At 38.3% G+C, this 13,925-nt stretch overlaps 1 long non-coding RNA gene across 1 annotated transcript in view; it reads left to right on the top strand.

Annotated features, from left to right (window-relative positions):
* The first annotated feature begins 6,995 nt into the window (after positions 1–6,995).
* The window catches only part of LOC138145574 (uncharacterized), a 51,479-nt gene continuing 44,549 nt past the window's right edge, over positions 6,996–13,925 (top strand). The window contains exon 1 of the long non-coding RNA XR_011164256.1: positions 6,996–7,161. This is a non-coding gene — a long non-coding RNA (uncharacterized lncRNA). The remainder of the gene's footprint in view (positions 7,162–13,925) is intronic.

Here is a 13,925-nt window from a genome sequence, read left to right as displayed (position 1 = left end):
TATAACTATAAAACGAATATAAACATAAGCGTATGTATGTGTATATACACACATATGTATATTATGTGTGTATATACACACATATATTAGTAATTAAATATAATTTGGGAGGTCACTGGCAGTTAAGAGGATCAGGAAAAGTCCTGGGCTTCTATACCAAGACTGAGGATTGACAAATTTCAGAGATCTCCTTCAGCACTGTGGTCCTTCATACCACCTCCAGGGAAGCCAGCTTCACTGTCCCTTTAGCTTTCTCTCCCTTCCTTTCTGATTCATTTTGCTAGATTGACCATAGAATTGCATGCTCTTAGAATTGGAAGAGACTTCATTGGTCATTCAGTGGATCATCCTTGACCCAAATCATGAATCCTATCTATAACATGCCAGACAAGCAGTCATCTAGTTCTGCTTGAATCCCTCTAGGAAAGAGTAAACTCATTACAAACTTCCTCTACCCAAGGCAGCCTATTATTAGTAAATTTGCAGTATTTTTCCTAGCCTTGAGTTAAACTCTGCTTCCCTATATACTAGTCTTAATTGCCCCTACAGGGTAATGCCAAACAAGTTTCATTCTTCTTCCATAGTCAACTTTTCACATATTCAAAGAATATTATCATGACTCCCTAAATACTAAAAGTGCCAGGTACTCCAACTGATAAAAAAAAGTGTTTGTTCCTTCAGGGTATTTTTAAAGTCCAGTCCTTCTTTAAGTCTTTTAAACAATATTTTTTTCTCATTCAACCATTTTCCTCATGACATCATTTCAAGTCTCTTCACCATTCTGGTTACCCTCATTCAATTACCTTAACTCTACCTTGTCAATATCCCTTACAAAATGTCACATCCAGAAGACAACACAATAATGACATTATTGGTATTAATAGAAGTCTTACAATTTACAAGGTATTTTATGCATATCCTCACAACAATCCTGTGAAGTAGATACTATTGGGTATTATTTTCCTCATCTTCCAGTTGAGGAAACAGAAGCTCAAAAAGGTTAAGCTGGTTTGTGTCAGAGACAAGATATAAACCTAGGTCATACAGCCTCTAGATACACAACTTTGTTTCTTAGCATGAACTGCATAATCTAAAAAGATTATCACTTCCTTCACTCTATATACTATAATGGTGTTAAAGTAGCCTGAGATCTCAACATCTATTTGACTTTTATGTCATACTGGAGAGCCATAAGGACCATGTAAGCCACTGGGACCCAGATATTTTTCTTTTTTTTTTAAGCAATTGGGGTTAAGGAACTTGCTCAAGGTTACAAGGTCAGTTATTTTGTGTGGGTGCCAAGTATCTGAAGCCAGAATCGATTCTGGGTCTCCCTACACGGGGCCGGCACTCTTACTGCGCCACCTGGCCACCCCCCAGATATTTTTTCATGCAAACTGATGACTAGTCACATCTCTCCATAACCAAAAAGATAATATTTGCACATTATTTGGCACAGTGTCTGACTTACAGTAAGCAGTTAATAAATACATGTTACCTTCCCTTTCTCTTCACATAAAATGAATGAAATGGTGTTAGCTCAAGCCCAACCCTCTAACTTGTAAATTCAGTTTATAGAGACGTCCAGTGTCTTAGGCCTCCATAATCCATTTTCCCCAAATCTCAGTTCTTAGTATAGGTTCCCAGAATTTCCACAAGTATGTCCTTTTTACTTCTCTCCCACTTATGGTCAGATCATTTTCCTAAACATGAGGTCTTTTGTTCCAGGTAGTAATTGCCCATTTCATCTTTAATAATGAACTTGAGGGAAAAATAATAAGATACCATTTTGATGAAATTCCTTGCCCAGGGGGACAAACTTGAAAGACTTGTTTCCTTTAGATCACCAATCCTAACCCAAACCTCAGGTGACTTGTCCATTCCTCAGGTATAAGGAATATAATGGCACCATTAAGCAAGGGGTGTCTTTAAGAACAAGTCTTTATTAAGTACCTACTAGTGCCAGTCACTATGCTAAATAGTGGGCAGACAAAGAAAGTCAATAGCACAATCCCTGATCTCAAGAATAGGGATAGGTCAATGGTGACCTGCTTTCTTTAAAAATTCTCCCTATTGGCCTAACACCACAGGATTATGCTTGACCTTCTTTGAAGTTATCATCTAACCCTTCTGACTCTTAACCTTTTGGTGGACTTTCAGGAGAACCAAGATGAATAATGGGAAGGTGGTGAAGCACTTTGCTCACTAGCAGATCTTTTAAGCAAAGTTTACAGGGGCACTATCATGTAAGTCTGGGTCCCTTAGCATTACTTAGTTGTCTGGTCAGCTGGCACACTTTCTTTCCTCTTTCTCACCCCTCCTTCCAATAAAATTATTCATAGCAACTCACCTCTGACTATAAACCCTCCATGGAAGAGCCACTGAACCTGCTGGAGACCTGCTTCTGGAGAAATCCATAAAAACTTGGGAGCACAAGGGTGAATAGAGAGATAATGGATAAAAAACCCAGAATCATTCCATTTGGATGTTGGTAGATTCCAAGGAATTCCCTTTAATCCAAAAAGCGATTGAACATTCTATCAATTATCCACACGGTAGTTTGTACCTCCTGGTTTGGGTTTAGATAGTTATTCTAGCCTACTTCCAAGGCAAATTTACCAGATCTATAGACTTCTGGTCATATTTAAATCAGTGGTCCAGATGTCACTGATTACTATACTGCTATGCAAACATAGCACATACAAAGTCACTGTGTTATTGATGGGAGGAGACAACATGTAAACAACTGTCTACAAACGTGATACATATGGGGTAAAATGGAGGCAATCTCAAAGGGAAGACACTAGTAGTGATGGAGTTCAGGAAAGGTTTCTTGTACAAAGTAAGATTTGAACTGAGACTTGAAGGAGGGGAAGCCAGAAGGTGGAGACAAAGAGGGATCACATTCCCAGCATGGTGGATGGATGGTGAAAAGACAGAATCAAGAGATGGAGGGTCATGTGTGAAGAACAGCAGGAAAACCAGTGTTGTTGAATTGTAGAGTAAATGGAGGTGAGAAAATGGAGCCAAAAAGAAAAATCCAACCAATGTTCATCCTTGTCTCTAGTCTTATCTCACTAAAGCTCTTTTGCCACTGACTCCCACCTCCTTCAGAACCCACACTTCCGATAGTCAGAACTCTAATCAAACAAAATGGTCAATGGCAAGAAGCCATTGTCTGCATTTCCCCAGGCTTTTCCCATTCTCAAGCTCTCTTGGAAATGGGGTCTCCATCCACATTCCTTTTCTCTCTACCCAATGCCCCACCATCTAGTTGCTGTTGCTCACGATATATATGTTTAATTAATTTAGTTTTTACCTCCAACCTGTAAATAGTGGGAATAGTGTCCTATTTATATGGTGGATAAATAACAAGGATTTCCCAGGAGATGCAATCCTGGTGAAAGAGGGTAACTGTAATTTTCAGCCATGAGTAATTGTGTATAATATAATCCTAAATGATTTTTTCTTCCGTAATTTCATTAGAGTTTAGAAATTTAATTAGATTTTGAATCACTCTGAAATAAAGTAGCAAAACACCCAGAGACTAAGAGCAGTGGTTATTTTGTCCTTGGAGGCCAGAATTCTTGGTCTCAAATTGGCATGTGTTCATTAGGAGGAAGTTTGCCGAACTTTTTGATATATTATCGTCTTTCAGAATGGACTCTCAATAGGTCTTTGGAGAGCATTAGAGGAGCACACAATTATTATGCGTATTCTTCTTGAGGTTTAAGATCATCTGCCTTGCATACACTTAATAAAAATATGTCTCTAAAGTTGCTTAAGAAACTGTGCTTGATAGGAAAGATGTTCCTTGAATGCCCCAATGCTGTTCCTGGTTTATTAGCAACTACCTGTACATTATGATACAGTGAGGAGCTGTTTGCTTAACTTTAATGATTATGTAAGGTTGATGGTTATTTTTATTGCTACAACATACAAACTGTCATAGTGGTTGTAATTAGAGGTGAGCTCAAGTGCCACTGTTCCTACCCTTTGGGATTGGGAAGAAAATACATCCTTCTTGTAAACTTTGCTTCTTTGCAAAAGTTTAACCCCCATACATAAATCCACCCACTCCCCCCAAAAATAATAAAATTGAGTCAACCATTCTTTCCTTAAAAGTGGAATGACTGAAAGAGAATGACTTGAACATTGATACTTTTCAAGCCAACAGCTTGTAGCTAATGAACCTGCAAGGAAGTAATATTTTTTCTCCATCTAATGTCTATGCTCATGCAATTCTCCAAAGGACCATTCCCTAGGTCTTTTCCCAAAGACCATCGAGTTGGTACTTAAATCTTTGCCATTTTCATTGATTGCATTCAGATACCAGCCTTGAAGCAGGGACTCCAACCAATAGAAGACCAGTGTAGGTAGGTCACAGAATTCAAGGTAAGGAGAAAAGTATAAAACAATGAAGGTAGGAAAGAAGAAAATAATCCCTTTTCTGTTGCCTACAGGTCACAACTCTCCCATGCCTTCCCATCTTCTGCAACTAACCTCTGATTGTAAACCCTCCATGAAAGAGTCACTGAACACACTGGAGACTGCTTCTGGAGAAATCCATCAAAACTTGGGGGCACAAGGGTGAGTAGGGAGGTAAAAACTAAAAACAAATCATTTAATATGGATGTTGATAGATTCCACGGAATTGCATTCAATCCAAAAGGCTATTGAACATTCTATTAATGGGCTTATATTCCTATCCACACAGTAGTTTGCACCTCTTGGTTTGAGTTTAGATAGTTATTCTAGCCTAATTCCAAAGCAAATTTATCAGCACCCTAGACTTCTGGTCATATTTAAATCAATGATCCAGAATTCATTGAGTTCTATGTACTGTACAAACAAGTATAAGACATTATAATTCTGTGCAGCCAAATCCCAGATCACTGAGATGGAAGAACTTGGAAAAGTAAAAGTAATTACTCATGCTTCTCCCCAATTTGACTTAAACTTGGATCTGTCATGTTCTTAGCACCATTAAGTTCATAAAGGCAGATGTTGTAGTAGGTAGTGTTGGACTAGAAGTCAGGAAGATCTAAATTCAAATCCTGCCTCAGACTCTTAACAGCTATACACACAAACACACACACACACACACACACACATATATGACTTTAAACACTTGTCACTTGACTTTTCTTAGACCCAGTTTCTTCACCTGTAAAATGGTCATTAAAATAGCACCTACCTCACAGGGTTGTTGTTAAAATCAAAGGAGATAAAGTGCTTTACAAATTTTAAAGTGCTGTATAAATGTTGTTGTTCAGTCTCTTCAGTCTTTTTTGAGTCTTCATGACCTCATTTGGAGTTTTCTTGGCAAAGATACTGGAGTGGTTTGCCATTTCCTTCTCCAGATCATTTTACAGATGGGGAAGCTGGGATAAATAGGGTTAAGTGATTTGTCCAAAGTCACACAGATGGTAAGTGTCTGAGGTCAGATTTGAACTCATGAAGATAAGTCTTCCTGACTCCAGGTCCAGAACTCTATGCACCATAGTGCCTCCTGGCTGCTCAGCATTTAGCTATCCATTCTCATAGTATAATGAATCATTCACTATGACACCATAGACCAACACAGACCAAAGAAAGTACCATACTTGCTATGAATAATCTTAATGGAAGGAGGGATGGGAAAGAAGAAAGAAAAGGTATAGGCTGACCAGACAACCAAATAATGCTAAGGGATCCAGACTTACATTGTATTACTTATGTAAATATTCCTTAAAAGATGTGCTAGTGAGCAACTGAACTCCTTCACCACCTTCTCATTAGTCTTCCTGGCTCTCTGGCAACAGAAGAAGAAAAATCCAATGAAAGTCCACCAAAGGCTTAGGAGGCAGAAGGGTTAGGTGACAACTTCAAGGAAGGCCAAGCATAATCCCCCAGTGTTATGACAATAGGCAGAATTTCCAAAGAAAGTGAACCACCATTCTCCTATCCTGATAAAATACCAGTTATTCAGATTGCCTTATGCAGGGCCTTAGCAAATGTCTAATTGTTTCTCTGTCCGCCACCTTGTCCCTGTTCCACCTTATGATGGATTGACCCTGAATGATAGATAACAATTTCAAATAGATTCTTAAAATTAAAAAAAATCCTCCAGAATATATATTTCACTACTCATTTGTCTCTCAGATCTCTTATCCACAAAATTTTCCATTCAATAGTTTTTGAATTCTTTCCAGTTCTAACAGTCTATAGGTCTGGGACTTTAGCTCTTCTACTAACTAGCTGCATGTGGACAATTTACATCTTCCTTCAGAATATTATTTTCCTTAACCATAAAAAAGAGAGATTGGGACCAGATGACTCTTTGGTCCTTCTATCTCTAGGTTTTTTTCTTTTGTTTTATGATTTCTCTTATATTTTCAATTACAAAAATCTAATATACATGTAAATATGTATTAACATCCAACTACGTTTCATCCTCTAGAAAATAGGCATTTTCGATCCATTTGGGCATATTTCTTTTATATGGATCTCATATGTACTTGACACAACATCATCTGAAAACAGGAGGATCTGGAGGCCTTCACCATTAATCATGAGATCTCAGATCCATTAAAGAATTGTAATGCAACTTGCTTAAGATGTACACAAAAGTTAGAAATTTTATCTAATGTGGTTTCATGAGTTTGCTCACTTTCATTTGAGATTTTGTTCAATATAATTTTATGTAAGTCATTTAAGCATCATTAGTGTCAAACTTCTGCCTTAAGTCCCAACTGGGACACTTATCTGCTGTTTATCTCCATTCTTCTTGTAGTTTCAAATGGAATATCATGTTCTTAACAGCGTCCTGTCCTAAGCACTGAATGCTTCTGAGGGGCACCAAATGTGTTTTCTTTCAGCACTGATTATCTGCATAATGACTCCTTATGTGTTTCTGGGTCTAGTGTTATCATATGTTTTTTATTGAACATTAATCCCACAATTACTCATCAATTAAAGAAAACCTAAGGAAGGGAATGACTCTCTTGGAGAATGAACTCATATCCTCTGTTGTTAGAGACCTGATTCATAGACTTAGTTCCAGTAGGAAAGAAGAGATGAACCATTAGGTTTGGGTACTACAATCAAGTGGCATTATGATAGGATCCCATGTCTGAGAATCCCAGTCTGATCTTCAGTTTAAAGACTTCATGTAAAGATGTGAGTTATGTAAAGAGTGGAGGAAGGGAAGGGAAGGGAAGGGAAGGGAAGGGAAGGGAAGGGAAGGGAAGGGAAGGGAGAGTGAGTGGTGGTGGTATTAGATTAATGAAACCTATCTGAAATTTAATTTCGGTCCCACAAAAACTTAGAGGCAAAACCTTGACCCTTAAGATCTGTTGACTAACCCTTAGTAACTCACAGGTTAATAATAATCCTTAGAATTTACATGTCTCTTTAAAGGTTGCAAGGCGTTTTACATATAGTACTTCATTTGCACTGCACGATAACCCTGTGAGATAGTTACAGTGGAGATTATTCCTATTTTACAGATGAGGAAGTTGAGGCACAGAGAAGTTAAGTAATTTGTCCAAGGTCAGACAGCTGACCACTGACAGAGGCAGGATAGGGAGGTCTTCCTGACTTCAAGTTCAGTGCTCTCTTCACAATTCCATGGCCATCCTCCTTACTTTTGGTAGCTGATTAACCCAAGAGGTCAGCCGTAGAGCTATGTGATGTATACAGGCAAACTTACCAAAGTTTGCCCATCTATAAGTACACTTCATTTCTTAACCTTAAAGCAAAACCCACAAAAATCTAGTGTGAAGTGACCATGACTCAACAAGCCAAATTTACTAGATTGCAAGTACCCTGAAGGCAGGAAACATGTCCTATTTAATATTTGTATGTCCCCCAGCACCCAGCATAATGCTTCGGAACATAGTAGAAGTTTAACAAATGGTAATTGAACAAATTCCCCTGTCCCTCAGACCCAAAGTCCCTACAAAGGTGGGAAAGAAGCCAACTAATGCTAAATGTTATCCAGAGATTAACAGGTGAGAATCAACAACCCCAAAGGTGCAGAACTGGCATTGTTCATGCACAATGCTCTATCCTAAGGACCCAACACATAACTGGTCAGTCAGTACAAAAATCAATGTCAGAAATCCATGAGATACCACATCCAGAGAATAGGCTGCAAAAACACCTTGAGTTCAGAAGCAATTAATTCAAAACTAAATCATGTGTCTGGGCATAAATCGGTTAGAGGGAAGAATGGGGGAGAAAGAGTTCTATACAGTGGGTCAGCTAAGTAACAGAGAAAAGAGGACAGTTTTTTGGGTAACAATGCTCCATATTAAGAATCATTCAAGGTAGCATCATGGCAGATACACTTGCAGCTCCAATTGAAAAGTAATAGTGTTGTAAAACCTCCTGCCCTTGCCCTTTTTTTTGAAAATTCCCTCACAACCACCAGCTGCTTCTTTCAATGATGAACAGGAATCAATCAGTAGTCAGTACAAGTTTCATATCATGATTATGCATTGGACATTATGGACATTGGACATCAGTTTGAAGTTGCTTTTCTGTTTTTGTTTTTCTGTTGGGTTTTTTTTTTTGGAGGGGGAAAGGCAGGGCAATTGAGGTTAAGTGACTTGCCCAAGGTCACACAGCTAGTTAGTGTTAAGTGTCTGAGGCTGGATTTGAACTCAGGTCCTCCTGACTCCAGGGCCAGTGCTCTATTCACTGCACCACCTAGCTGGCCCTCAGAGTTGCCTTTTGCCTAGCATTGTGTAGTTAACTATTATAAGCATTAAAGTAACCCCATTTTTCTATCCATCACCAACAAATTTAATTCTTACCATTTCAACAATGTCAAAACTACACATTGATTTCTACTTTTTCTCATTAGAATACAAGCAAGCAGAATTTTGAGAGAAAAATGCTAGTTACTACAATGAACAAACAGATAGACAGACTAATGTAGTAAAGTGCTAGATTCAGAGTCAAATATGGGTTCAAAGCCAGTTTAGACTGCTTATTACTTGAGTGACTTCGGAGTCATTCAAAGAGATTAGAATCCATGAACTCTAAAGTCCTTTCCAACTTGAAATCTATGATCCTATGGTGAAATCAAAGTCCTACAGTTGTTGCCTGTGCAGGTTGGTTAATCTGGATCTCATTCATAATCCTACCTTCATCTCCCACCGCTCATCTCAGCTTTCTGCCATCATAGCTAGCAAAGTAGTGCAACTAAGCTATGGGGGCAAGCAGTTCTCAGAATGGCACCATTTTCCCTCCCATGCTTAAGCTTCCTGAATCTAACACTTCAAAACAAGGGAATGTAGAGTATCTACTGCTGCTATTTGTGATCATGGTCAGGAGCATACTGTCCATGTAGAGTTTGATACTCTGACGAAGGGCAAGAGTGGTTGTCATGTGGGACTTCAGTATGGAGAAGCAGAATGGTTGAGGGATGTGAATTTTCCTTAATTCTCATTACCATTGTATCTGAGTCTGTGTTTCCCTGCCTTATATGCCTGGTGGTAGTGCCAAGTTGTCTGATATATTGAGCAGAAAAAAAAAGAGATTCAACATAATGAGTAGATATCATAAGGTCAATAAAAGATGTGGCCTTGGCAGAAGAAGAGAGCTATTCTCTCTCCTTAGGATATGTTAGGGTCATCTGTCAAAACATACTTCTAGTCAGAGATTACAGGACCCTGACATTGGCCATGTGTGATCTTAAACATAAGAGACTATAGACTGCTCTCTGAAAAAAAAAACTCTACTATTAGATTAAACTACTCAAAGCATATTCTACTGATAATGGGTTGTGAGTTCATATATGAGTATATATGAATAATACATTATTATTTTCATTATTATTATTAATGGAAATTAACTAAAAGTACTAGAGGGCTTGTCCACAACCAAGGGGAGTTGGGAAACTTTTTATGAAGTTAGAGCCAGAATGTGGTCTTAGGAGATCTTTTGACATTTTTTCATGGGCAAAACAGTCTTCAGCCCCTTGCTATAAGAAGTTGCATTTAGGGGGCATTGGGCATCTGGAACAAATCAAAAATATGCTAAAGAATCTCCAGCTGTTCAGCTACTATTTGTCAATTCCTTCTTAGAACTGTCATCTCTCTGAGGCTGAGTTAATTGGACAACTGTGAGAGATTCCTCATCTTAGCACTGTAGCAGAGCCACACACATAAAACAGGTCTGCTCCTTGCTAACAGAGGAAACCACGTCCCTCCACTGAGTCACCACACTTCCTTTCTGATACTCCAGAAAACTAAGTTAGGAAATGCCTTTCACTGTCCTCCTCTTCCTGCTCTTTATCGTTCCTGTTTCAGAGTCCTTTGCTGAAAAGAGGTTTCAATATGCCATTTTTCTCTTAATTTTCCTACTGCTTTGATATCAAAATCTTTCCCTTGCCTGCCCCAATTTGAGACCCTAAAGCTTTAGAAAACATTGCAATTTTAAAATGCAGATTGGTGTTACAAGATGGGTAACAACAGAAGAGTCAACAAGCAAATATAACCAGCCCACCTTTGCCTAAAAGCACAGACTAATGAACCTGGAGTCTTCACCATGTGTTTGCTAACAAACAGAACCTGACCCAAACCATCCATGACCAAGAGTGGTGCCATCTGCATGAGAAGGGTGTCTATGTGAAGCCCTAGAGAAGTGCATCCCACAGCAATTGTTAGGGCGTTGTTGTTTTTCAGTCATTTTTCAGTCACTACCCTCTCTTTGTGACCTCATTTGGGGTTTTCTTGGCAAAAAATGCTGGAATGGAGTTCCATTTCCTTCTCCAGGTCATTTTACAGATGAGGAACTGAACCAAACAGGGTTAATTGACCTGCCCAGAGTCATATACTAGTAAGTGTCAGGCTACATTCTGAACCCTGAGTTCCACAGTTTCTTTGTATGTGAAACATCTGTTTAAGGATAGTTGGGAAATCTGAATGCATTGCTTCAATGCCCTTCATATGCACATTCCCAAAACTTTTGCATTACAAAATAGGAAGCAAATGCCTGAAGAATCAGTATCCAAATCCAGCTTCCCTCCACCCACCACCCATCCCCCACCTTTTTTTAAATAACCAAAAGGCTTTGATCAGGTATGGTTCATCTTTTCTTAAAACCTGGATAAAGCAAGGTTTCAGAATGGACTACTTGTAACACTAAAACCATGATCTTGGACAAACCTTGCCTTACCATACTTGGGGCTCAATTTTCCCCCATTAACAAAAGAGAAATTAGAAAAACTCGGAATGAATCTAACTTAAATAAGGACATAAATCATGTCAAAAATTCTCATAATGGATATTATCCACTTCTAGAGGTCACTATACCAATTCCTTCTTCTCTATTAGAAGGCCTCAATTTTCTTGTCCGTAAAAAAAAGGAAACTGGGCTAAATCAGTCCTTTTGGCAATGTGGTGAGGTATACAGACTCCCTCTTAGAATAATGTTCTGATATGCATAAAATAAAAAAATACTAAATAATAAAATAATATAAAATACTATGTAGTATTATAAAGGAAATCAATTATGTTGAAATAAAGTTATCAAAACAATTTTTTAAAGCTCACAAACTTCTGGTTAAGAAGCTCTAGAAATGTTCTCTGGGATCACTTCCAATTCAAAATCCACTTATGATGCTCAGATCTAAGGGTAGTTGGTTATTGATGATCCCTTAGCTCTACCCCTGAGTGGGTGTCACTCAGTTTTTCTCTGATGGTAGAAAGGGAAGTTTCTTTGCCATGAATAGTGATAGGCCACAAATCACAGAAAGTTTTCCCATTTCTGCTGTTCTTCTACCCTTCACCAAGAAAAGACCTTCTATGCAGAATCTATGACCTCACATCACCACTGCACCACTGGTCCATCTGCTGAGTTTGGGGGGAGTATAGCCACACACATCTTCATGTGTTTAATTTATTCCATATTTCCTGATTAGCCAAAAAAAGGCTACAAAAGAAAATAAATTGTCTATATTTTTTCTACACTAAAATCTTACCCATCAAGTCAGTTTTTATTGATTTTGCTTCCAAAGTCAGGGCAAAATTTGCAAATTGAAGAGCAGGCAAACTCAATTTCCAGGACAAGTTAAAGGAATCAACTTTCTATTTAGACATTTACTGTTTTATATGTAATTTCAGAAAAGGCACAATCAGAAAAATAACATGAGCCTGCTGATTTCACTGTAAAATTTAAAATAACTGCATCTCTGATTTTGGAAGTAGCCAGCAAAAAAGAGAGACAAAAGTCCCATATTCTTCTGTATCATCAATAAGTGACTTGTCTGACCTAGGATCACTCCTGAGTATGTATTACATTGTTCCCAAGGAGTTTGTGGTGAAGTATCTAGTCAAACTAGTCAAGAATGGAATTTTTAAAAATGAATATGCTAGACTCTCTGACCCAGATATTCCTCAAAAAGAAGCTTGCTCCATGGATAGGTGTTTAAAAAAAAGTATATTATTACATTGAGACATGCCCACGACATGCAAATTAAATCATTGCAGCTCCGACTTTTAAATGGGATCTACTTACTCTGTGTCACAGACTTCTTTGGCAGTCTGATGAAGTGAATAGACCCCTTCTCAGAATCATGTGTTTTCAATAATTGAAGGAAATGTTAAATTTCATTTAGAGGTCAATGAAAATAAAGATGTATACTTTCTTTTCCCCCCAGCCCCATTCATCTTGGAGAATCTGCCCTGATGGACTCAAGACAAACTAGTGGTAGCTACCTCTAAAGAGGGAGATTGGAAGATATTGAGGAGGAGGTCACAGACTGAGCCATTTTTTCATTCTGACATTTACTAGCTTCACAACCATGGGCAAGTGACTTAAATTCCCTGAGCCTTAGTTTACTGATCTGTACTAAACAGTGGATTTGGACTAAATGATCTCTTAGCTCCCTTTAAGTTCTGATCAAATGTAATCCCCCAAAGCACATACCCTGCAAACATATTCATACATTTATATGCCTGTGTCATTTCCTCCAATAGAGTATATAAGCTCCTTGGGGACAATGACTTTAATATTTGTCTTTGTGTACCTAGCACATAGTAAGCACTTAAATATTTGTTGGTTAACTGAAAAAAAATCTATAAAAAGTCTTTTAAAATAGAATTGGATTCTAAAATCACATAGCCTACAAATATCTTCTTACTTATGTAATGAAGGTGAACTGGCCTATAGGGGATAGTTTTTGGAGCATATATAGATTTTCCAGCCTGGTTCTAGTTCATTTGGCCAAGAGGAAAACTAAGGAGAGTCAGATTCTAGTCATTTATTATTATTGAAGCATTCATACTTTGTGGTAATGAAATGTTTTTTATTTGGTTTCAGAATTAGAACTCACATTTCAGGGGCTCCTGAGCTAGAATTTAATAAGTAAACAAAAGGAGCAGACCACTCCTCTGTCAATCACTTTTTCCTTTGCAGCTCAGAGGAAGCATGACTAATTTGAACTGCCTTTAAGACCTAGGTGGTCTCAGTCATGTGGCAATGAGCACATGGATGCCTCTGTATCTTTGTCAATGTTCTATCTTGAGTTTAAATGACTTGCCCTGGATCACATATATAACATGTGCTCAAGGCACACCTCCATCCTTCTTAAGGTGGAAGTACAGGTGCGATCCTGTGGTATTGTTTCTGTGTGTTCAAAACTGGGACAGCAGAGAGTCAATTCAGGCACTGTCACATTCTAGATTTCTTCCCCCAGAAGCTTTCTCCTGAATTTACCTTTACTCTCTCTCTAGAGAATTCTTGGCAGGGAAATGATTTTTAGGAGGCTTACTGAGATTTAAGTGTTCTCTGAGAAATAGTGAATTAATTGGAGGAAAATCTGAGCAGAAGATTGGCATCAGAAATAGGAGTACATTCACTTTTCGGGGGGGGGAATGGGTTTCTCAGGAAAGAACTCTGAGCTGAAATGAAGTTAATGGATGTCCTCATTC

This window comes from Petaurus breviceps, unplaced genomic scaffold (genome assembly GCF_028583685.1).
Source record: "Petaurus breviceps papuanus isolate PSGF00001 unplaced genomic scaffold, PetGlider_PUasm1.0 90740, whole genome shotgun sequence".
NCBI lineage: Eukaryota > Metazoa > Chordata > Mammalia > Diprotodontia > Petauridae > Petaurus > Petaurus breviceps.
The sequence above is the reverse complement of the archived record's forward strand: the minus strand, read 5'-3'. Positions and strand labels throughout refer to the sequence as shown.